The following is a 27333-nucleotide window of genomic DNA, read 5'->3' as shown; positions in this document are numbered from 1 at the left end:
AATATTTCTGTACCTGTTAAAACACATGCAAATCAATATATAGTCTCTAAGTATCTGGTTTTGCAAGTTATTTTCACTTTGTATCTTAAAACTACTTATATGGTTAAGTCACAGGAATAATATTCAATTTAAAATACATTACAAATATTAAATAAAGTATAAATAATAATAATATAAATAGTTACACATTAACAATAAAAATATAAAATACTAATAAATAAATAGATAACAGTTTAATTTTAAACTGTAATAATCTTTAATGTAGCATAAGAAGCTAAAAAAACATGCTTTTAATGGTAGTATATTAAGATTTTATAAAATTTTATTAAAACATATTACTGTAATATTTTCCATGGAATATTTTATAGCAACAAATGCTTTTAAAAGCATTCAAAACTGGCATAAAAGACTCAAAAACATAAAAACACCAACTTTTAAACAGTAGTGTAAATATGATATATTTTTTACTAATTATTTAAAATTAATTTCCGGTAAAATTTTAAATTGTATATTCTATGGCAACAAATATGTGAATTTTCTTTTTTTAAACCATTAAAAAATATTGGTTTTAGGCCAATATTATATGCAATACTATGTAATATTTATGCGGAAAAAAAGAAAAAAAAAACTACATTCAAGATATTTTCTCTAAATGTATGATTCTGTCGATTATTTTCATGTTGCATGTTAAAAAACAAAATATGCAGCAAGTATTGGATGACTGGAATGTTCTTGTAACAGCTCTGTGAACCTGTTAATGAAAAAGCTCGTTGATTTAGTTATTTTCAGATCATTAAAGAGTGAAGATATCACACTTAAAGCAGCGATCGCGTCAACTCTTCTCTCCCTGAAGGAAGCGTATGTCTGCACACAAATAAAAACACAGTGTCCTTGTTCTTGGGGTAAAACTCTTTTCCTGCAAACATTCAAGCCGGGAACCCGGGGACACCATGTCGTATTCTGGGCTTGCTAGTCAAGCAAATACAATTAACAAGCCACAGAAATGAACATGCCATAAATTAATAGTTTTATCACCGCCCTAGAAGTAACTTTGTCTTGTTTTCTGCATGTGTGCTAAATACAAACTAGGGGAGACGATTTAGGACACGTGTGGCTTCCAAATCCCATCCGCACACGCTTCTTTCACTGAACGCTTACGTATGCAGGTCGTGTGATGTGCAACGAAAGGCCAGATTGATTTGGTGTTTACAGATGGCGCTTTTATCCTCACTGGCCCGGATGGACCGTCATGTCATGGCCGTTCTGAATCCTATTTTACTAATAAACCTGTCAGCTTTTTTCCCCCCACACGGGGTCTTTACCAGCGAGATGAGGAGAAAACATGAAAAAGAATATTTCCTCTTGTGACACTTCAAAGAAGAGAAGTGTTTGAAGAATTGGACCGGAGCGCTGGAACGGGTTTGATGAAAGAGACTTGGACGTGTTTAGCGCACACCTACTCTCAATCATGCACATATTTTAGTCCTATATTGTCCTTGCTTCAACTACACTGTGCGTTATGACATAGTGTGTAGTACATTATACATCCAAAGCATGTACTGTAATATGCACTAGAGCATGCATGACTACACATTATGCTAGTCAACTAGTCATCCAGAAAATAGATGACTAGCAGGCAAGTCAATGTTCACCTTATGGAAATGACATCATGCAACATCAGCGGTCTGATGACCCTGAAAAGCCCATGGTTCACTTATGACATGCTTTATGAACACAAAAGAGCTAGCATTTCACTTCATTTTCATATTCAAGTACATTCAAAAGCATAAAGCCATTACAAGTTATAATACATCTACAAAAAGTGAATGAAAATACACAATAAATTGTGACAGTGCCTCCAAAATAATATAAAACAATTGGTAATGCACAATGCTCAAATTTTACTTCAAAGTGAAAAAAATATTGTGATTTTTCCATCATGCACAAAAAAATTGAATAAAAAGGAAAATAAAATAAAAATACAAAATTCACTGTGTAAATTCAAAACACTCAAATGTTAATTCAAAGAGGATAAAAAAATAAACAATGTATGAATACATTTCCAAAAATATAAGAAATTCAGTTTAAATTCTGTGATAATGTGTCTTGATATTTTTTTAAAATTTTTATCGTTTAAAGAATGTTTGATATATCTGTATTTAAAAAATACTAACCACTATTAAACAAAACCAATCAACTTCACTCTCCCTTGAACCTACAGCATCAGTTTTCAGTCAATTAATAATAAAATTAAAAAATTCACATCTTCTCTGAAATATAAATTCTTTTATTAAGAAGCACATGACTGCGCCTCGAGAAGCAAAACAGCCTTATAATGTTTGAGGCACATTTGTATTCATGGCCCGTGAAATTTGTCCCTTAATAGTTTAAGCTTCACCTTCACCCCTGAACCTGAAAATAACTTTAAACAACCAAATGAATTATCAGCATCGCTGGTTAGACAGCTCGCTGATCTCTGAGAAGGCAGATTAGAGGAAAAGGTGCGTATAATATCAGCGGGACAGATCGAGCATATCTGCAGGGAAAATATTCACAAATATATAGGCTAAATAAATATAGCCTGTTTTATACCAGATACACGCAGACTGTGAAAGTGACTCAGGGGGCAAGGAATCTCATTAAATGTGCTGTGGAAGACAGGAAGTGTGAAAAGTGCGAGACAGGAAGTAGTCAGCGCTGCTCCTCTGTGTGGTGAATCATAAAGCCGGTCTCACACCTGGTGTGGGTCTGTTCCTTTTGAATCAACCAAAGTGCTCTCAAAGGCCCCCATGTTACACGGACAACTCTATTTATCTGTATTTTTAGGCTCTAATGTTACACTAACAGTATCTGTATGCACCGGGGGTCTGAGAGTAACGCAGTTTCAATTCTCTGTATGTACTGCATGTGCTGTACATGTGGAAGAACTGACAACAAAGCAGACTTGACTTGACTTGAAATTGATGGAAAAATATATACACATTGGCCAAAAATTAAGAGATACAGCCCCTACATTTAAGCCCCTGCTGCCTACTAAATTTTAAAGTGACCATATTTTTTGTATTATATATTTTCTCCTGTAATTTATTTATAAATGTCATGTCAAATTGTAATGTTAAGTCTCTTTTTTTTTTTTTTTGTAATGAAAATTTTCATAATATGGTTTTGAATGACCTTGTTTTCAACCAAAATTAGCGATGCACTATATATATCACCACATTTGTTATAAAATAGTTATTTTTATTTATTTTTTTTAAAAGATTTTATTTCATTTTCATACTCATGGGTGTAACTGGGGGCAAGGCCAAAAATGTTTAAATGGGTGGGTCTGCATAAAACTGGGTGGGCAAAGTGCAGGGTACGAAAACTGCATATCAAACTGCCAGCAGATAATAAAGTGAAAGTGATGTGACATTCAGCCAAATATGGTGACCCATACTCAGAATTCGTGTTCTGCATTTAACCCATCCAAAGTGCACACACACACAGAGCAGTGAACACACACACACACACACACCCAGAGCAGTGGGCAGCCATTTATGCAGTTGGGGGTTCGGTGCCTTGCTCAAGGACACCTCAGTCATGATATTGCCAGACTCAAACCCACAACCCTAGGGTAAGGAGTCAAACTCTCTAACCACCAGGCCACGACTTCCCATAATAAAGCACAAATGTTCAATAGGCCTACACAATACTTCTAATGCATTGATTAACATTACCCCTCCGGGGTCTGAGGCTTTTTTTTGTTGTTATTTAAATTTCTTATAAACATATTAATGGCTGATTACAAGATAATAAGTAATCAAGTAATCATGTACTGTATGCACAAATAAGGAAGCAAATCTGAATTTAAACACACCAAGAAACCAATTTTTTTTTTATCGGTCCATCCTATACAAGTTTACATTCTCAGTTTTAAGCCAAATAACATATAAATATTAATATATATATAAAATGCAGACAACAATATAACTAAAACTCTAAAACAGGCCATGATTCATGGCCACAGTGATGAGTGCAGATGGGGGAGAGTGTGAATGCGGAGCGGCTTTGTTGTCGTGTTTGTGGGCAGCTGTGTGCCGTACGGCTGGATTTGGAGAGAGACCTGTCCTCTCCAAACACACGGCTCCAGCGGCCGGCCTGATGCCATCTGAGCCCCTGTCTGACCCAGAGTCCACAGACTAGTGTGCAGGGAGCTTCAGATGAAATCAGGACCTGTCCGCTCTCATCTCCACTCCATCTCTGACTGTGTTTAGGAGAGGAGGAGGAAGTACTGTAGTTATAAGAGTTTCTCAAAACGGCTTTCACATAGAGAAACTCTAGATAATTTTGTGACATATAATCTATTTTCCATGAATGTGCGTTACTTCCGATTCATTAGCCGCTATAGGTAAATAATCATAGTCAATAACTAGAATAATCGAGTATAAAATGTAATACTATCTGCACTACAAACCAGTGTGCTCATGATTACAATTATATATTATTGTTTAATGATAACATACCTGTTAGCAATATCAAGCAGTTTTACTTACTGTTAGAGCGACACCGGAAACCTCACGAATTCAAGTTACGTTAAAAATAAAGTGTATCAGTATTTTTAGTGGTGCAGTAAAAATGTAATAATTTGAATGTGGTACAAGCTCCGTTACTTTAGTTATATAAACTGCAACTATAACTTGTAATTTAACAAAGCACAAACACTACATACACAGACATCTTAAACATAATGAATTAAGATATATTAAGAATGACAAATATCACAAAACACCTGCTGAATATCATTTTAACATCTGATGGAATATCTTAGCTAGTTTTAGCAACATAGCTATTAGCAACAAACAGGTAACACATTTTAGCATAATTTAGGCATATTTGTATAGACTACATTGTATATTACATACAGTATCATTGTGATAAATTAAATAATTTGAATTCGATTTTATTTTTCCATTTTCCATTTTCATTTTAAATTTGGTTTTAGTAAATGTGTAGTGTTTTTGTCATTTTTATTTGTTTTTGTTTCTTAGAATAAGTTTATTTTGTTTTTATAAATTTTATTACGGTTTAAGTTTGAGTTATTGTAGGGCATAAGATGTTTCCAAACCTTATATAGATGATTCTTATAATTACAATAATAAAAATGTATATTGTCAATATTTTATGAAAATATATTTGATTTATTTTATTATTTTAATGTTTGTTTCAGATGTTTTTATAGTTTTCCTTGGGTTTAGTTAACTATATAACCCTTAAAACAGTAAAAAAATATAATAAATCATTGACATATCATTTTTCATGATCAACAAGCAACATGGTTCAGATGTTTGCTCTTTGTCTTAAGTTCTGCATCTGTTATCATGCTAATGCTAATGCTATTGTCTAAACATCATGATTGCTTTTATTTGGGTCATTTCTTTTCACAGCTCCTGCTATAGTAAGCATTCTTTCTCTCTTTGCCAAAAAAAAAAAGTTTAGATGTGCGGCTTTTATGTTTCTTTCTTTTCATAAACCCTCTGAGAGAAACTAGCTAAAAAGATGTGCAGTGAATCGTCTTCAATAACAACAAAAGGATAGAAAAAGCCACCAGAAAATCCATTTTAAAGTCTTAAAAAGACTGACAAATGTGTTCCCTTGATGGTTATATTATTTCTGCCAGCCCCGTTTTGCCTCAGTGGAAATCATTGCCGTTGGCCTATTAAAAACAGGTTCATTTTGTCAAGTCTGCTAAATGTTCACACGTACGTCTTCAATTTTCTGTCATCTAATAGAAAATCAAACAGAAAAGAGCTTCTCATTTGACAAGATTTCTATCTGGTTGATTATTGTCATTAGCTGGTCCAAGCTGGTCCAAAAAAAAAAAAAAACTAACACGATGTTAACATTAGGACTACACAATTTGGGGAAAGGTTTTTAGTTTTTTTTTTTCAAAACTAAAAATTCAGATAAAATTTGCTACTGATATTTAAAATGCATTTATTATTATTTATATTAATATTAATAATATTATTATTGATATTATTTTATTTTTTTATTGTTGTTGTGAAAATGCAAAGAGATCAATGTTTTCTGTTTGTTTTTGGCCTAAAAAATTTGATTATATAACAATATATCTTCATAATAATAACAACAGCAATAACAGCAACAGTAAAACAATAATAATAATACATATTAGTGTTTGTGCTAGTAGTAGTAAATAAAATAAAATAAGAAAAATGACTGTTGTGATATTACTATTTTATTAAAATGATTTAATCAAATATAATGAAATATAACAATGTATTATAATATAAAATAACATAATATAATATAAATGTCTTCCTATTGTGTCATCGAAGGTTGCATGGAAAAACAAACATGTGACCAGTACAGTCCAATTCCTGAACAAATGACTCTCTCTTGACCAAATGACTTGGTCATTTTAGTAAATCATAAAGTATGTAGTCTGATTCATAACTGCATCTGATGAACCCTTACGATAATAATATATTCTTCTAATAAATTATTATTGCTGGTCGTTACAATGTTAATATTTATGGCTGCTTTACTTTCTCCATTTTTAAACACAAACCATAGTTTTTTTTACAATTACCATGGGAAGAATACAGTGTATCTGTGTAAATAACATAATAAATTAATCATTCAGCACCACTGCATATCAAAGTATCACAGTATTCTTTACAATGCTATCACAGTGACATACTGCAACAGCAGACATCTATTTCACACAATCACATTGACTGTAGACACTGACATTCACGAATCGTGGTGCATTAGCTCCTTTTAATTACGTACAGAAATTGAGCAAGCAACTCAAATCTATTTTAGAGTGTAGTCTGAATCATCTAGCATGTATTTCCTGTAGTATGGCATGCGTGTTCGTGCAACGCTGAGCCTGAATCTCCCAGTGGTTCAGAGCTCATTACCCTACAGCATCTCTGAGAGTATCTCTCCAGCGCTGAGATCAATGTGAAGAGCTCGTGAGCACAGACTGTTAGCAAGACAGATGAATATGTGTTGTAAGGGGCGAGCGAAAGGGCTGCCATTCATTCCACGCAACCCAATGTTCTTCAGACGGCTAAAACTTAATCAGAAAACAAATAATCTGTTACAGGCAAGCCACAGTTCTTCGGTCGGAGTCGATGCATGTGGGTTGACGCCCCACAAGAGTTTTCTGGAGCTGTATGAAAGTCTGTGATAATCAAACATGTCACTCACTACCTCCGTAAGCTCAGATCACGGGGGATGCTTTGCCATCAGGGATAGAGAGAATTTAATTATAGTATCGAATGGAGGCAGGAGACGCTGGATGGCACGGGGGAATTGAAGGCCTATCGGTTTGCCCCAGTCTCTGTGAGTCTGTCCAAATGAGACATGTTGAGAGTCGATGTACTCGGACCCCAGACCAAAAACGGTGCGTGTGTAATCTCATCCCAACCAGACGGGCGTGCAGGGTACGATTTGGGCTTTATCTGCCGTGAAGCACTTCTCCCCCGGTGATCTCATGCACACGGATTGATCATCCTACAGTAATTAATCAACTCGTACTGCTGTGATTATTGCTCATTAGACTGCATTAAATCATGTGAGAGACCCAGTAGAAGGTGCGTTTCTATAAAGGAACTGGATTATTTTCCATTGGTTTAATCTCATTGTATGCAATAGACCATAACAAAATGTGTCCTGGGTATATGGCTGCACAATGTATTACATTACATAATAATAATAATAATAATAATAATAATAATAATAATAATAATAATAATAATAATTATTATTATTATTATTAAGAAGAAGAAACAATAATCATCATCATCAATCATCATTATTATTTTATAGTTATTGGTAATAATTGTTTTTTACTATAGTAATATTCGTAATTTAATACTACTACTACTACTATTACTACTAAAAATAATAATTATTATTATTAGTAGTAGTATTAAGAAAGTATTAGTATTATGAAGAAAGTATAAAGTATAGCGTATAAATATACAATAATGTGTAAAATTTTATATAAAAAGGTGACTTGACTTTTGTATTTTTATTAATAATAATAATAATAAGGAGGAAGAGATATTATTATATGTATTGTAAAATAAAATAAAATTACAAAATAAAGACATTACTAATACACTACTATATATATATATATATATATATATATATATATATATATATATATATATATATATATATATATATATATATATAAAATATATTGTAACAAAACTTTGTGTTTGGCTGCACAATTTGGCCACCATTTTTTTATTATATATTAATTTGACTATAAAATAATAATAATAATAATAATAATAATAATGCTATTACATTAGTGAAATTTTTAAAAGAAAATATAATAATAATAATTTAATTATTATCATATATATTTTTATTGTGATTTTTTTTTGCAATTAAAAAAGAATGTAAAATAATATAATAATAATTTTATTTTCACAATGAATACATTTTGTTGATTTATCAGCTAATGGTGATATTATTGCTCATTATACTATGTTAAACCATGCGTGAGACCTAGCAGAAGCTGTGTTTCTTGGAAGGAACTGGATTATTTTCCGCTGGGTTATTCTCGTCGTATGCAATAAACCATTAATAAAACGTGTCGTGGGTGATTGGAGGGCATGAACGCCGTCTGTTCTGCGTCCTTTCTGCCGTCCCTTCTGCTAAACCGGTCTCTCGTTTTCCACGTACGCTCTCGTGTGACTAACATTCATTGTCATGCATCATTCAAGCTGCAGAAATGACACTCAGCTGCTGTTCCTAAAACTCTAGAGGACCTAAATGATTAATTCTGCAGGCGCAGTGGGTCAGAACCAGGTCAGGATGGGGTGAAATGGGCAAGGCTGGCTCTGCATGACCCTCAGATACAGTGACGGCTGGCCTTGAACCAACCACTGTGGAGATTTAGAAGAGGGAATACGTTTCTTTAGCACAATGGGAATAAAAAAAGCTAGAATTCTTTTATTTTTTCCTATACACACTGTGACATCAGCATCATTTGACCAATGAATATTTCAGGGTCCAGTTTTCCAAAATCCTGACTGGATAACAGGAATGCTGTTCCATGACAAACTAGGATCCAGAAACCATACCCTACTTCAACAACACTGTCATCACAAATGATCAACATTGGAGTCATAACCGAGAACCCCATTAATCAGATGTCAAGCACAAGTTTTAGTTTCATAACAGAATAGATGTCATGACTATAACTGATGTTTAAACGTGGTTCTGCCGTTCACCCGGTGTGTCCTGACCTGCTTCAGTGTCCATGCAGGAGAGCAGAGCTGACAGGTTGCTGTGCTTTCATTCTTTCTGCCGTGCGCTGGATTAGTGTCTCTTGCTGTCAGACAGCCACCATGGGGAATGCTGGCAAATCTATATTTAGACGTTTTTGCAGTTCACATTCATGGATGATGCAGAATCCAGAGTCCCTGAGTACAGTATATCTGAAGCTTCACCATCCAATCCGTTCCTTTGCTTTTCTTTCCAGTCTGTTATCAGTGGACGGATCATATCAGATGTTATAATAATGCTCATCACTGTAAAATGTATGACAAGTTTTAAAGGGATAGTTCTGTCATTGCTTACTCACCCTCATGTCCTTCCAGACTTGTTTGGCTTTATTTGTTCTGTGGAACACAAAATATATTTTAAAGAATGTTTCAGTCGTGTGTATAAATAATTTATCTCTCTCTCACTCTCTCTAAATTTATATATAATTTATATATTTAAAAACAGATAAATGGGTTAATAAAGTAAGTTTAAATAAATTAAATATTTACAATTTGTCTATATTTTCTCTATAAGATAAATATGTATATTGTAGAAATATATAAAATATTATAAATATTTCATGATCAAACTTACTAACCCTAGGGTTGTGGGTTCGAGTCTTGGGCCAGCAATACTACGACTGAGATGCCCTGGAGGCGCAGCATGAATGGCTGCCCACTGCTCCGGGTGTGTGTGTGTGTGTGTGTGTGTGTGTGTGCACTTTGGATGGGTTAAATGCAGAGCATGAATTCTGAGTATGGGTCACCATACTTGGCTGTATGTCATGTCACTTTATCACATTTGTCCATAATGCAAAAAGGATTTCATATAAAATATGTAAAAATGATTTTCATTATTTCCAGGGCTGTGCACAGACCTTTTGAGGGGCATGTGCTGAAACTGAAAAAGGGCACCCCCCTCCCTTTTTTTATATCAATTATATATATTCTCCTTTTTAGCTATTGTGTTTGGTTTTATAAGCTAATTTGTATTATCTGGTTAACATGATTATGAATGACATTGAGAAGAGGGGAAGGTGAGCAATGAGTCAAGTATTTTTGACAAACTTTTTTGAAATATAATTTAAGTAATTATGTCCAACTCAATTCCAGATTATAAGAAACTATAGCCATACTGTTACTATAACATATCCAACATGTATCCGCCTACCTGGCAAAAATTTGATACTGTGGTGGACCAGGGATGTTGGTCTCTTGAAGGTCTCTTATTCACTACACTTTCCCTAAAATAAGCCAGCAATGAATAAATAAATAAAAATGGTGTGAAAAGTACAGTTGCAGTGAAAAGCGTTTCTGAAGGATCACGTGACACTGAAGAGAACTGAACTGGAGTAATGATGCTGAAAATTCAGCTTTGATCACAAAAATAAATTACATTTTAAAATATATTCAAATAGAAAACAGTTATTTAAAATTGTACAAATATTACACAATATTACTGTTTTTGCTGTATTTTGGATCAAATAAATGAAGACTTGGAATGAATCATGAATTACATTCTGCATGATAAAATATAAAGATTTCACAGTGATCTTCTGCTAATTGTTTTTAGTTGTTAATACTACATTACTGTGGTAAAACCATGTTTTACTACATTTTATACATGTGAGGACGAGCGGAGAGTATACCATAACATGATTAGCCTAAATGTTAATAAATTAAGTATATCAGCAATCATAAATCAAAGAAGAAATTTCTTAGAAATATATGTTATCTAGGTGACGAGGATCACTCGTCGCTTTGTGTAAGTTCCAGTACGAAACAGCGGGGGGCGCACCTGTTATGATTTTCCGATGGTAAAAACAAATTATATGTTGTTGTATTACTTATCAATATATAGTTTTTGACCAGCGAATGTGTGCAAATGTGATATTTTTTTTGTTTTTGTCCGTCATTAAAACGGCGACAGCGCCTGCCTCTGTCGGCATCACATTACATTTTCATCTACAGGTTACAAACTAGTTTTTGTAGCTATATAGACGGAGTGCTCGGTTTTTTCCTGTGGTAAAAAGCATTTGGCCAAAATCGCATTTTATAAAAGATGAAATGCTACTGTATGCACAGGCTATTTAAGTGTTGGCTATGTATTGGCTATGACTAGATGGCAAATGCTAGCCCTCTCTCTCAGGCGACGTCCCACATGTCTCAGTCAGTGAGTCAGTCAGACATCAAATAAATAAAATATGAGCCTTTATAGATATAGTGTTTAGTAGTACTTATTCAAACAACAAGATATTTATTTACCCTTCGCAAAACGTTGTTCAGCTCAGCTGGTGTCTACTGTGCGGCTGCTGTGGAACTTCAGTTGATTCAATGAATATAGAGGGGGCGGAGTTATCAGCTTACTGACAGCTTGAGGATCGAATAAGATTTACACAAGCTCATTTTAAGAACTTTCATTTGCTAAATATTTGTAAAACAGACAGACAGACGTAAAGGGTGACCAATAGCATTGATAAAAAAAAATAAAAATAAAAAATACCACCAAAAAAAGGGCACTTCGGAGTGTAAGGGCAAAAAGGGCATGTGCTCTGCACAGGTTGAGCCCTACCTGTGCACGTGCCTGATTATTTCTATATATTTTTGAATAAACCCCATTCTTGTCTTTATTTGTACAGTTCTGGCTCTGGCTACAGTCTGGCTTTGAAATGACACTGTGTGGTTCAGGTTGGTTAGTCCAGCATTTGTCTTTGACAGGGTCTGGAACTCTCCTGACCGATGACGGTTTCATAATTGGCAGTCAGGAACAAGGCTGTCATGACGTGTAACTGACAGCTTCTCTGTTGGGAGTAGAGTATACACACAGTTTTACTCTGAAGGACACTGAGGATTTCCTGAGAAGAAGAGGCGGGCCGCAGTTGTGCCATATCTCTAGGGTACTCAGCATTATTGGTATCTTGCTCCATTTCTTAATCAAAGAAATAATGAAATTCTCGGACTTGGGTTACAAGTCTCCATATATGAAGAATCAAAGGCAGTCGTCAACCTTTGGATTATGAATCCGACTCTCCAACCATTGACTTCCAACCTGAGTATGACACCAAACTTGGCTGCATGTCACTTCACTTTCACTTAACACTTTAGAATTAATTGCAAATAGCTGTGAGTTGTGGCTCAGACTTACTCTGGACATGCTTTTCCTAATGGTCACCTCACGGTTAGTTTTCCACTGATGCAGAGACGACAGCACCAGCTCAATCTTGAAAGAAGCATTCGATTGAGACTTTCTGGTGGGCATGTCTGAAAAATATCAATAGAGATTAAAATACGTGGATCAAGGGTCGGTTTGAGTCTTTGCTCAAGTTCTTGACACGCTAACGCCGTTTGTCCCAGGGAAGATGGGGGTATCGATTCCTCTATTTCTTTCTCTTTTTTGTTTTTCACGAAATGTCAAGTGTGCCAGGTTTTTAAAACCGGCTGTCGGGCGGCTCCATGAATAATGCAGATGGAGGGTGGGATTGAGGGTGAAAGAAGTGAGGGAGTTTTCTTCTTCTTTTGGCATCCGAGAGGGGGATCCTCACCTGAAGGTATGAAAGGAAGCCGATGGGGTGGGACCGCAGGGTCAAAAATGTCAGGGCAGGTTGTGTTGACAGTGGGGGGGCTGAGACACGTTCAGTGGGCTCAGAGCAAAGCTTGCCGCTGAATAGAGGAACGATTGTAATTATTCTACTGCTCCAGTTTTCATGAGAGAGGAAGGCCATTAATTCTGAGAGACATTCAGGCACTGTCCCACTGCGCCCCCAGAGAGAGAATGAGAATAAAGCGGAGAGGACGAGAGAGGGAGTGAGAGGGAGGAAAATGGTATACAAAGCTTTCTGCTTTGACAATGGCATGCAGGCACATTAGGACCCAGCATATTTAAAACTGAAAGGATCCGGCATGATAGTCAGCCTCCATTTTTCATCTGACAATGTGTGGTATTCCAGAATGGTCATACTGCAGATGAGACATTATGGCTGTTAAGATTAAAGGACACATTAATTAAGATGCCACAGTGTATGTAGGAATCTGACAAGCACAACAAAAGAAAGAGGATTAGAAGTAGATAAATAACGTTTTACCAAGTTACTCTAGCAAACACACAGATATAGGCAATTGCCACACAAGAAACTATTAGGAGATGCATAATGTTATTGATCAGTGTTGGGCAGTAACGTGTTATTAGTAACGCATTACTGTAACGCAATTACTTTTGACAGTAACTAATACTGTAACGCATTACTTTTAAAATAAATTAACTCGGTTACCGTTACCATATTGTGCATTGTCTGTTACTTTTTTAAAATATTAATTAATTTTGACTGAAGTGCAGCCTAACCTGTTTGCAGCAGCGACGCATTGTAGGATTGGTGGATGCCAACCACTGTAAACACGAAGACGCACTGTGGACGTGTTTCTGTTTATTCAAGTATGTGCGGCAGTCATTGCGAGTCAAGGCGAGAGCAACACGAGTTTCTCAAAGTGGAAATATGCTCATTATTTCACTTTAGTTGAGCATAAAGACAAAAACCTTTTAGTCAAATGTAAGCTGTGTCTTTCTGGTTCGAATGTCCTATCCTAGCCCACGAATTTCCAATCCGTGCGCTCAGATTTTGTAAACCGTACCCTCGGTTTTTGAATCTGTAGCCACAAATTCATAATCTGCGCGCACACTTTCGCAATCCGTTCCCATGGATTTGTAAACTGTAGCCCACTCACGGATTCATGCAGCAAGCTCCTACGTGTTAACATACAGTTTTAATGAATATTACTATGTGGAATGGGTCTACAGCAAAGTGTCTTGAGTGATTCTCTGTATGTTTTTCTCATACAGGTGAAATATTGTTGAAAACATGCAGCCTGTCTCTACTGTGGAGTCGCATATATATATGTATATATATATGTATGTATGTTTCTCGAAATTTATTCTGAATAATTCAGATTGCTTTATTTATTTCAAAATGTTTTGTGTTATGTTGTCAATTGTTGATAGTTTTCATACTTAAGCTGTGAAAAAATTTTTTTTAAGGGCTCAACACAACAGCTTTTATGATGCAGAAGCCACTTTAGTTTTTGATTCTGAATATATTATTCAGGTGTTTTGTTATTTATTTCAGAAATCCTTGTGATGTACAATATTCAGTTTGTGCTGGTCTGACTTAATCAAAATAGTGTTTCTGTTTTACTTTGTGTTTGTATAGACCATAACGCATAAAAGCGTTTTAATGGGAACATTAAAGAAAGTTCTTTAAAAAAGTAACTAAAAAGTTAATTTGAACAGTAATGCATATTTCTTAGTAACTAGCACAACACTGGTGTTGTCATAAAGTTCACCTTGGAGATTGAAAATGCAAATCATTTAAGTCCATTCAGGATTTCGGAGCGGGTTCGCGAATCATTTGAGTCAGTTTGGGGATCGCGAATCATTTGAGTCAGTTCGGGAGCTCGGAGCGGGATCGCGAATCATTTGAGTCAGGTTGGGGATCGCGAATCATTTGAGTCAGTTAGGGAGTTCGGAGCGTGAATCATTTTAATCAGTTCGGGAGCTCGGAGCGGTATCGCGAATCATTTGTGTCAGTTTGGGGATCGCGAATCATTTGAATCAGTTCGGGAGTTCAGAGCGGGATCGCGAATCATTTGAATCAGTTCAGGAATTCGTAACGGGTTCGAGAATCATTTGAGTCAGTTCGGGAGTTCGGAGCGGGATCGCGAATCGTTTGAATCAGTTCATTAGTTCATAGCGCGTTCGAGAATCATTTGAGTCAGTTCGGGAGTTCGTAGCGGTTCAAGGAACATTTGAGTAAATTTTGGAGTTCGGAGCGTGAATTAATTTGAGTCAGTTCGGGAGTTTGTGAATCATAGCTGTATATGGATAGGCATTTTTAACTAATTTAGTAGCCAGTTCTAATTACATTTTCCACACGTGTTTAGGTGTGATATGTAAACTCTTATTTTTTTGTTTTAATGATGTGCCTTTTAACATTATCATGTATATTCAAAAACTAAACAAATCATGCCTAAAAAGTGCATGCATCTAGGCTAATGTAAAGCTACATGATGAAGTCATACTTTTGCGCTTGGCGCGTGTGCATTTTGAGTGCGTTCTTTCACTGCATTATTCAGTGTATTCAAATGCATTTATGAATGCATGTGAATGATCACAAATATTAAGATATGGGGGTTGGAAAATGTATATATTTATATCATTTTATGTAGTTAATCAATATCACACGAAGAGTGTGTAACGGCCACCTAATGTTATAATGTTCATGACATGAATGTTGTATGCCTTTAAGATGACACGTTATTGTGTGCGCGCTGTTCCAGTGTACGCGTGCGCAGTGAGAGAACAGTTTTGCTCGCGAGAGGAGAGAGGTGACCGCTCTACCAACTGCTCCTTTGATTTATTGTGTTTACTTTCTACTCTTATTTGTAGCGTGTTTTCAGAGTGTTTTTCCCCTGTTAATATTCGCTCTATGACATGTATGTGAAGAGTGCATTTAACGGAGAGGAATTATATAAAGACTCGTGAAACTACCATCGTTGGCGTTGTCTTTTCCTATTCATCCTGGGCAGACTTACAACTCTGACAGCGTTACAAGTGCCATTTCAATTTTTCTCCAAAAATCAGCATGATTAAAATGTGATATTAAATTACTACAAACAATAATTTAATTACAAATACAAAATGTTGCAGAATAATGAAATATATGAATGAATAATAGCCTAAAGAACCTTTGTGCAAAAAGGGTTCTTTCTTGTCATTATAGAACATTTTTAGCATAAAAGGTTCTTTAGAGTTGAGTAAAGAACCATATGGTTCTATATAGAACCCCAATTAACCCTTTTTTTTTAAAAATGTCCAATCCGTGCGCTCAGATTTTGTAAACCGTACCCTCCGTTTTTGAATCTGTAGCCACAAATTCATAATCTGCGCGCGCACTTTCGCAATCCGTTCCCATGGATTTGTAAACTGTAGCCCACTCACGGATTCATGCAGCAAGCTCCTACGTGTTAACTTACGGTTTTAATGAATATTATTATGTGGAATGGGTCTACAGCAAAGTGTCTTGAGTGATTCTCTGTATGTTTTTCTCATACAGGTGAAACATTGTTGAAAACATGCAGCCTGTCTCTACTGTGGAGTCGCCGGCTTTCAGGCAGCTCCTTAGCATGATAACATATACTTCATTTTTAAACAGCATTTACATATTTATAAGTATGTATGTATTTATGTTTCTCAAAATTTATTTTGAATCATTCAGAATGCTTTCATTTATTTATTTCTAAATGTTTTGTGTTATGTTGTCCACTGTTCATAGTTTTCATATTTAAGCTGTGAAAGGAAAATTTTTAAGGGCTCAACACAACAGCTTTTGTGATGCAGAAGCCACTTTAGTTTCTGATTCTGAATATATTATTCAGGTGTTTTGTTATTTATTTCAGAAATTCTTGTGATGTACAATATTCAATTTGTGTTGGTCTGACTTAACCAAAATAGTGTTTTAAAATTACTTTCTGTTTTACTTTGTGTTTGTATAGACCGTAATGCATAAAAGCGCATTAATGTGAACATTAAAGAAAGTTCTTTAAAAAATGAAATGCATTAACAGTAATGCATTACTTTTTGTAATAAGTAGTAATAAAGTAATTGAGTTACTTTTTGAATTAACTTATTTCTTAGTAACTAGCACAACACTGTTAGTCATAAAGCAAATCAAAGAGGTAGAGTGATGGGTTAGAGATGAGATTGAGCAGAGAATCCCAACCAACCTCATAACATTATCTCATCATTAACTCATTACCCTATCATTAACCCAGATAGAAATGGGGTAGAGTGATGGATTAGTGTAGAGTTAGTGATGAATTCACTTCATGGGTTAGTGATGTGATAGAGGACTAGAGAAAAGGTTGGGAATCCATGATCTACATCATTACAGATTACTTTATCTGATCATTAACCCATTATCATATAATTAACCCAGTTAGCAATGGGGTAGCATGATGGATTAGTGTAGGGTCAGTGAAGAATTCAAGTGATAGATTAGTGATGAGATTGGTTGGGTTCATTTCTGACATTTGGTTCCTCTATTAGTAAAATAGATTTGTCATGTCTATTTGGAGGAAGTTTTTACCAAACAAAAAGACTAAGTCGGTTTATTGAGGCAGCCTGCTGAGCTATGTTTCTCTCACAGTGAAGCTCATAGTAACCTTTAGTGGAGTACGATAAAAATCTCCACCATTCATGTGCCAGAACATCTGCAATAAATGACAAAACACAATGAGATGCTCTCAAATTAACATTCTGCAATGACCTTGATGACTCACAGTGAGAATTTTCATTCGTATCTTTATCTCTCAGGTGATCTACCATCTTTCTCCCTATAATTTAATTCAAGCTTTTCTGAGAAGTGGCTGGCCTGAATCTTTCCTCAGTGTATCATCAAGCTGTTTGGCTGGATTCACCAGCATTATAGCTCTGTTTCTGGACTAGAGAAGGATGCCTAGGGAAATCATAAACCATAGGATTAGACACAAAACATCAAGACTCTGTAGAAGAAGGTAAGAAAAAAAACAAAAATATTTAACTCAGAAAGAAAAGTGCCCAGATTTAGCACCCGATTTGCTAAAATATTTATGGAAATTAGGTTCTGTGGGCTGTAATGGCACAACGCTAATTGCACCAGGCAAATAATGTTGAATTTTGTGGACAACTCAAATTTGCATATAAAGAGGCGTGTTTCAACAGAAAAGGATGACAATTACTTAATTTACATCAGATGCTGCGCTAGTTCAACATATTTAACACCTGGTTAAATTGAATTGTTTTGGATTGTGTGGTGCTGAAATATCGCAGGCTAACGTGAAACAACTGTTTAGGGAATTCACGCCATGATGTTTTAACGATCATGTGAAATTGAACGCATTTTTCTTTATTTTCTTCAGGCCATGACGGTCATTATGGAGTCGAGAGTATCTGAGGATTTGGCAACACGATGTATTCTCCTCGCAGCATTAAATGTGATTCATGATTCATGACTAAAAAACCAAGGAGTTTTCCTTCTGGTAAGACTCCAGTGAGTACTTTATCCTTAAATTTTGTTTGTGAAGTCAGAATATATATGTGAAATATGAAAGCGTGGGAGTCGCTGACTTTGGCAATGTATTTACAGTTAGGTGTTTCTTGATAAGCGTTGAAGAGTTTGTGAATAAATCTCTGCATTCAGCTGTTTTAATGAAAGCTCTCTTGGCCCACTTCTTTTCCCCTTTAGCATCTTCAGCTTAAGCTCAAGGATCAAACTGACATGAATAAATAAAGAAGCCTCGGGACACAAGAGTCTTTTCCACCCCAAAATCCCTTCAGCTCAAACATCAGCACAGACCCAACGAAATCTCAAACGCTCCAGACATCTCAGCCTCCGGAGGAGTGTGTGTTCGCATGAGCCCAGTGAAAAGTAATTTCTAAGTAAGTCACCTTTGAATTTATGGCATATAAATACTGTACATTTACACTTTAGGCTCTAAGAAGACATGTTTCAAAGATTAATGCACTTTAATCTTCTGCAAACAGACTATGCAAAAACAGTTCATACTGAGGTTAACAGTTAACTATATGATAAGGATATATAAACAAAAAACACCTCACTTGAATTTTGTTTTGTGGAAAAAACACCTAACAATGATACTCATCCCAGTTTATACATGTCTACACACAATAAAAAATATGACTGGAATTAATTTATATATATATGTGTGTGTGTGTGTGTGTGTGCGTGCGTGCGTGTGTGTGTGTGTGTATTTGTGTATATTACTGTATTTAATTTATTTTAATGCATAATGTTTTTCAGTTATACAAGCTGCCATTCAAAAGATTGGATTTTGAAATAATCTCTAACGCTCAACAAAGCTACATTTATTCGATAAAAAATACAGTAAAAACTGTAATTTTGTGAAATATGATTACAATTAAAAATAAGCTATTTAAATGTTCATATATTTTAAAATTTAATTTAATTTAATAAATTTTAATTTTAATTTAAAATTATTCTTTTGACGCAAATCTGATTTTTCAGCACCATTACTCCGGTCTTCAGTGTCACATGATCCTTCAGAAATCATTTTAATATACTGAGCTGCTGCTCAAGAAATACTTATTATTATCAATGTTTGTGTAAAAAAAAAAAAAACCAGAAAAAAACTGATCTTTTAAACAGCATAGATATAAGTTGGAATAACTTTGAATATTCATACACAGTATTTTAAAGCAATAAGCCCAAGAAACCTTTTTTAGTATGGTTAAGACATTGGGGTGATGCAAAGTGGAGTCAGCTGTGGAATATTTGCTTACATCACTATCAAAAATCATTGCATAAACAGAGTGGCGTTCTAATAATCCTATACAAAAATACCAATCAGATTTAGAGCCAGAATTATCAATTGTATTAAATGGATTTAGTTTAGTTGTTTTTTCCATTTGAGATGAATCTCATGAAAACACATTAAAATCAGTTCTTTAGCTGCCCCATACAGAAATCAAGCTTCACGAGACAAAAGCGTGAATGCGGGGCAGAAAGAGAGATTGGGGGTGTTCAGCTGAGACAGATGGAGAGATAGCCTGCAGGAACATCGCTGTCTGTGGGAGTCGAGCCACTTTTCAGACTTGCTTTGGCTTTCGGAGACGATTCCTCAGGCGTTCGATCCTCGATCAGGCACAGCAAACCGTCCCCCACACTTGCGCTTAAATGTATAGCTTTCCAGCATTCCCTCACCTGGAGAATGGCTTTCAGAGTTAATAATGCACGATATACTTTATAGAGCAAACAGTTGTGGCTTTAAGATCTGACTGGATGAGGCTCGTTTTTTACCCATCATGCTCTCATTGCTTAATGCATAATTTGATTGCAATTCTAATCAGATTCCTCTCCGATCCCACAGAGCTACCAGAGGCCGCAGCGAACATTCACTAATGCATTACTGCCCACAAAGAAGCAGGAAGCGGCAGAGCGGCACAGAGAACACATTCAGCCTGAGGAACACCAGTGACTGCCAAACATTCAGAGGTGGGAACAACTGTTGGAACAGAGACAGAGATCGGAGAAGGACAGACTGGAGGGCACAGCTGCGGAACGAGAGAGAGAGAGAGAGGAGATCTGCAATGCCCACTGAACACTGCCTTAAATATTCCCAAGTGAATCTAACCGAAAAACATATTAAGCAAGGATACATTAGATTTATGAAGAGTGAAGTAGTTTATATATTATACAGTATATATCTGAAGTAAAGGCATTTGTGATGATACACACAAGATGTTTATTTCAAATAAATGCTGTTCTTTTGATCTTTCTACACATCAGAAAATCCTGAAAAAAAGTATCATGGTTTTATGAAAAATATTAAGCTTCACAACTTGTCTTCAACATTGATAATAATCAGAAATGTCAGAATGATTTCTGAAGGATCATGTGACACTGAAGACTGGTGTAATGATGCTGAAATAAACATATTGTAAAAATATTTAACATTAAAATTGATAATATCTATAGTTATATTAATATATATTTTTATATTCAGCAATTTTATATTAATAAACTGAATCACATCACAGATCAAATAGTTATCCAAAAAGTTATTAAGAATTATTAAAATATGATATATAAAAATTTTAAATAAATGCGAAGATGAACATGAAGATTTTGTTTCAAATGTTACATTATTCTAATGGCCATCAAGCATTTTTTTTTGTATGTTTCAGTACATTTTATCTTTTAAAATTCTGTGTGCATTTTATATACAGTATGCATATCTGAGAAAGATATATATGAAATATGAGAAGAAAAACTGGGAAAGAAAGAAAGAAAGAAATTTATTTTATTTGGTTTAAAGCTGCAGTTGGTAACTTTTGTAAAAATATATTTTTTTACATATTTATTAAACCTGTCATTATGTCCTGACAGTAGAATATGAGACAGATAATCTGTGAAAAAATCAAGCTCCTCTGGCTCCTCCCAGTGTCCTATTGCCATTTGCAGAAATACATCGCTCCCGGTAAAAAATAACCAATCAGAGCTGCGGTCCGTAACTTTGTTTGTGTTCAAAATGTAGAAAAATGTATATAATAAGCGAGTACACCATGAATCCATTTTCCAAACCGTGTTTTTAGCTTGTCCTGAATCACTAGGGTGCACCTATAATAAGTGTTTATATTCAGACTATTTTAGATTGCTTCGGGGGTACCGCGGCGGAGTAACCCAGTACCTTTGTGATTCTTCATAGACATAAACAGAGAAGTAGTTCCGGCTACGATGTTCTTCCACAAGACGCAAGCAGTTCTGTTTATTAACCGCTAGAGCGTCAAAAGTTACCGACTGCAGCTTTAAGTGTGAAATATGGCCTTTCTCATGTCTTTGAGAAGTTTTGTGAAGTGCATCTTCTCTGATTTTGGCCCAAAAGTTGAGTCTGGGATGAGTTGGTTGTAGACCTGTATATCATCATCCTTACAGCTTCAGCATTAAACCTCAGCTGTCTTCTGGCCATAGCAGTAAAGATGACCCCCCCCCCCCCCCCTCCCCCGACTTTGCTCATGGCACTTACAGGAATGTAAAACCACTGATAGAGATCATAATTCACACTTTGACCCATTACTGGGCCCTTTCAGGTCCAGTGAAGAGCTTAGTGGCTCTTTTCTCCAGCGGCACAGAAGCTTCTCATTCCTGAACTACTTCCTGTCTGGCACCAGCGGGGGAATCTCTCACTTTCTCTCTCATTCCCATTGTCCAGCTCAAATCAGGCATGACTGATAGAAAGATCATCCAGTCCGAGTCTAGAAATGCCAACAGTTTTGTTGGAGGCAGGAGTCCATTCATGTTCCAGTCAACCCTTTGCTATGCACTTTAAATTAAACCTGCTTTGCATTTTCTGAAGTAAAGCCATTCTGAAAGCTTCTGTAGCATGCACAAGCCAGGCAAATTAGATTTGATTATTCTCACATTTTGGACTGTACATGTAACATGCTGTAGATTTATTTTCCACAGCCGATTGTGAATAAAACGATGGATAATTCTATTAGAATGTGGAGCGTGAGATAAAGTCCAGCGCATTAGGTAATAATCACAGCAGACGGCTTTGTCCTAATAAAGATAAGTTACACACAGAGCCCAGAATAAATGAAATTTAGCTCAATTATAGACTACTAGTGAAATGTTTTTTTTTTTTTTTTATCAGTGGACTTTGTGAAGTATTACACTCATTCCAAAAAATGCACAAAGATCTGGGTAATGTAGGTCAATATGTTTCATTAAAAAGCAAAGGCTCTAGACAGCAGCTTCAGTCCCCAGCTAATATCACCCTAAAGCAGCCTGCAGGTTCCAACAAAAGCAAAGGGTTCTAATCAAATCTGCTGTTAAAGCCGTGATTTCAACTGCCACCCGCACCACAGCCCTCTTGCCTGATTACAGTCATTTCTCATTATTGCCCAATAGAGCAATTCAAAGTGGAACAATCCCCACTAATGTCCACAGCATGCGTGCACACGCATGGACAGAGGCATTCATTTGATCGGGGGACATTAGAGACTCTGTAGTTGAAGCATGAACAAGAAGGAAGTCTTTGACGTGCAAATGCTGATGAACTTCCTTTAGAATCGGATGTTGTTTTAACAGCATTCACACGGACCAATATCCATCCGCTTGTGCTTCAGAACTAGTAATTAAGACATATTACAGAGACCATTTGTGACCCTGGACAACAAAACCAGTCTTAAGTTGCTGGGATATATTTTTAGCAGTAGCCAAAAAAACAGACATTGTACGAGTCAAAATGATTGATTTTTCTTTTATGCCAAAAATCATAAGTATATTAAGTAAAGATCATGTTCCATTAAGATATTTTGTACATTTCCTACCATAAATATATATATATATATAAAAAATTTGACTATTAATATGTATTGCTAAGAATTCATTTGGACAACTTCAAAGGCGATTTTCTCAGTATTTAGATTGTTTTTGCACCCTGAGATTCTAGATTTTCAAATAGTTGGATCTCGGCCAAATATTGTCTGATCCTAATAAACCACACATCAATGGAAAGCTTGTTTATTCAGATTTTAGATAATCTCAATTCTGAAAAATGGACACTTAAGACTTATTTTGTGGTCCAGGGTCACAAATGAATATACGCCTTCATTGACTTGGTGACTGCACATTAATGAAAGCTTTACTTTCGTGAGTACATTTCCCATTCAATTCTTCCAGCATTTCAAAACTTTAATTAATTATGTATTCTGAGCCTTGACCCAAACAGACAGACTCAGAGATGAATCACAACATGACAGCTCATTTGAGTTAAAAGAGGATAAAAACCTATAGAAGGACTGTATTTAACGGTATTTAAGAAAATGTATAAAACCTTGTGACTACTTAATTATTTTGTATTCAGAAAAACTCCTCCACTTTGCACAGAAGATCATTTCTGTAAAAACATGAATTATTTAAATAAATTTTAAAAATTAAGTATTTGTGAAATTGAACATAGCAAGTATAAGAAATAAATGTGCAATTTTGATGTATGAAGGCAATTATGACAAATAAAGTTGAAATGATAAGAGCGACAAGTGTGAGATATAAACTGTAAATATATAAAGTCGCAAATATTAAATAATTCCATTCCATCTGTTTGCTGTTAAAAGATAGATAGATTTATTCTGTGTGTTGAAAATCAGTTCTACAATTTTCTGTGGAGGTTTCTGCTTCTGAAATCCTCCTGGAGACCTCCTTTAGAGAGGAAGAGACATGTGACCTCAGGTTATCATGTGACAGGAAAGATTCAACAGAGATTAAAGGAGGAGAAACCCGCAGTTGCCTGGTCAGATTTTCAGGCCCTGTGTGTGTGAGTTTGTCTGAGTCAGCAGGATGAGTGTTTTTATTCAGGTACACGCTGAGAAACATCTGCAGCTGGACTCTCTGTCACACCAGCTCATCTGTGCTCAAGCTCCTGAGGTCAGCAGGAGAAGGTGAACATATGCTCGTCTATGTTTAGAGTTTCGAGGAGAGGAGAGGAGAGGAGAGGAGAGGAGAGGAGAGGAGAGTGCATTTGAAATTTCTCTGTAACAAACTATCAAATGATTTACACAGATTCTCTTGGCGCTCCCAGCATGCACCAGGGCCCAACTGAATCACAGGTGACTCTGCGTTAATAATAGCTCTGCCTTTAGGACAAAGAGGGACAGAATCAGAGAAAATGAAAAAAGAAACAGATTTGTATGGAGGTGAAACAATGGTGACTGGGTTCATAAATGTCCCTTTGCTGGGACTTATATGCCTAGCTATTTATCTGTCTGTCTGTCCATTCACTTGTCTATCTATCCAACGATTTATCCATCTATCTATATGTCCATCCATCGGTCTCTATACTGTATCTATCTAATCTATCCATCCATCCGTCCATCAGTGTCATCTGTATTATCAGTGGATGTTTCAGATTTTTTTCAGCTGTTCAGGTGAACAAAAAGGAATCAGGAAATGAAAGGTGTCTTATTAAAGCCATGCTGATTACCTCACATGCTGCTGATTTCCCACAACTACCAGCAATCAAAGACAAGACCACGCAATCACATGTGGACCTCTCACACAAACAGAGCCCCATGTTGCTTTCATGACACTCAGAGGTATGTTTTTCACAAAATATTCAAGAGCCTCCTCAAAACATGCAGTGAGAGATCATCACTCAGCCACACAAATGGTTTCAGGACCACGGACAGCAGCATGTGTGCCATTCAGCACCAAGGACAAGGTCACTGCTGAGAGCAATCAAACATTGAAAACAGGAGAACGAATCAAATTAGTCTGGAATCATATTGGCATATTTAGTATTTTTCTTCTCATATGATTATTTATAAGGCCCACATATATTAATAAATCATACTGCAAAAGGTAAAAAGGATTCATGTTGAGATATTTATCTTTGTTTTACATTATGTTATGTTATGTTATTGTTTACTGTTTTTATTTACATAAGGCTTGCCAATGATAATATATTTTGCATACGTACAGTATGATAGCACAGTGAAAATTCCCTTTGGTGATATTTAGGTCAATTTTGACTCAATTAATGTTTCTATTGTGCCAAAACCAGCCATAATTAAATCTTCTATGACCATTTACACCTTCTCCAACTTTAACATTTACATTTAATCAATTAGCAGATGCTCACTGAGTAAAGTGTCTTACAAATGAGGAACATCTCAAGCAATTTATCATAAAAGCAACATTTGCATTACACAATGCTAAATTTCAAGAGTAAATTCAAGTGGTACTCAAACTTGAGCTTTTTTCCCTTGTGTACCTTTAAGACTTAATATACATCCTCATCACAGCAGGTTTATATACAAATTCACACTGAAAAGTACCACACAAAGGTAAAATAAGAGCGAAAAGATCAGCTCATGCTAAAAATGAACTTTAACCACAATCTTGGGATATTAAGAGCTGTAGGTTCTACACTATTAGGAACAGCACAGATCACACATCTATCTTACATCTTCCATATTACCTCATTGAAACTGGCAGACCAAGTTTCTAAATAAAGTATAGCAATCGTTAACATGTACAGTAAGCGTGGGTGGTCATGTGGTAATATTTTCAAACATAGCAAGGCATTTTTGCAGGTAAGGTCTTTTTGGATTTGAGAGGAGGTTTGTAGCTTCCGTAGAAAGAGGACCCCCCCCCCCCCTCCAAAAAATAAATAAATAAATCAATGAAAGTCTTATTGCTCCGTATATGACCTTCTAGAGGTCTCTGCTGCTGGGTAAAGAGGCTAAAACCTTTCATTCACCTGCTCTTATAAAAAGAGCTTCCTCGTCTTACTGTAGGAGTCTAATTAGTCCCATATCAGATATACAATGTAAAACAATCTAATTAAGAGCTGCCTTACCATTCATCAGTGAGGAGGACATGAGAGAATGAGAGAGAGATCAGACATTCTCCTCCAGTCTCATTACCAGAAGCAGACATTAGATCACAGGTGCACCAAAACACCCACACCGAGCATCAGTACTGTAGGGACCGTGTGTAATGCACATAGTGGGACTGCATATGATAGTTATCATCATCATCATTTGCACCTGCACATCGCTAACCAGTGTTAGCAAGCCAGTTCTGTATTCATATATAAAAAAAAAAAACACTGCGGTTATGGCATTTCTAAATCCTAAACCACATTAAGCTTTTATATATATATATATATAATGAATTAAGCCCAGAAACACTTAGTGTACAGACTCTACATACATTTTTTGTTTTGTTGATAATTTCAGGCTTAGATTGGATGATTGTGGTTTTTGTAAACTTTATAATTAGGAATGAAGTTTAAAAACCTCCCAAAGACAGTTTTCGTGCTTACAAAGCAAACAATTCATAAAGTCCCATGCACACTACTGGGAAAGATCAGAAATGGTTTAAGAAGGAATTATCTTGACTCCTCTAAGCTTCTGGCAAATTCTGCTTCACATATAAAATTATTTAATCCCGTTCTGGAAGTTTATTCAACGTGCACATCCTGTGAAATTTCAATATCATGTACTTTAAATCTCATGGTTTTATTAATGAGCTTATTTTAGATAAATATAAGCTAAAGAAAACTTATAAACTAATAAATTAATGAATTTCAACAAAAAGAGAAATGGTACATTTATATTTTCAGATTTTCAATATACTGTTTATAGATAGATAGATAGATAGATAGATAGATAGATAGATAGATAGATAGATAGATAGATAGATAGATAGATAGATAGATAGATAGATAGATAGATAGATAGATAGATAGATAGATAGATAGATAGATAGATAGATAGATAGATCCAAAACAACAAGTAATCCAGTTTCAGATTTACTGGCACATAAACACACAAAAATGAGTGTGAATTTGGTTACACATCAGTCAGATGGTCTCTTCTCTTCTAAGTGGGCAGTTCTTGGCCAGAATATGCAGCAATGCTTCCAGACTCTATGACGATAGTAAAAAGTCTGGCTACGCAAGT

At 35.5% G+C, this 27333-nt stretch overlaps 2 long non-coding RNA genes across 2 annotated transcripts; one reads left to right on the top strand and one right to left on the bottom strand.

Moving 5' to 3' along the window:
• Window positions 1-8962: 8962 nt before the first annotated feature.
• On the bottom strand, window positions 8963-9896 carry LOC127946636 (uncharacterized). The gene is made up of 2 exons (XR_008151129.1): window positions 9617-9896; window positions 8963-9515 (listed from the first exon to the last, which is right to left on the bottom strand). It is a non-coding gene; the product is annotated as an uncharacterized LOC127946636 (long non-coding RNA).
• A 5764-nt stretch (window positions 9897-15660) lies between these two features.
• On the top strand, window positions 15661-20890 carry LOC127947470 (uncharacterized). Its single transcript, XR_008151295.1, has 4 exons — window positions 15661-17858; window positions 18243-18373; window positions 18569-18762; window positions 20232-20890. It is a non-coding gene; the product is annotated as an uncharacterized LOC127947470 (long non-coding RNA).
• Window positions 20891-27333: the final 6443 nt, after the last annotated feature.

The sequence above is a fragment of the Carassius gibelio genome, chromosome A25, assembly GCF_023724105.1.
Source record: "Carassius gibelio isolate Cgi1373 ecotype wild population from Czech Republic chromosome A25, carGib1.2-hapl.c, whole genome shotgun sequence".
Classification (NCBI taxonomy): Eukaryota; Metazoa; Chordata; class Actinopteri; order Cypriniformes; family Cyprinidae; genus Carassius; species Carassius gibelio.
The sequence above is the reverse complement of the archived record's forward strand: the minus strand, read 5'-3'. Positions and strand labels throughout refer to the sequence as shown.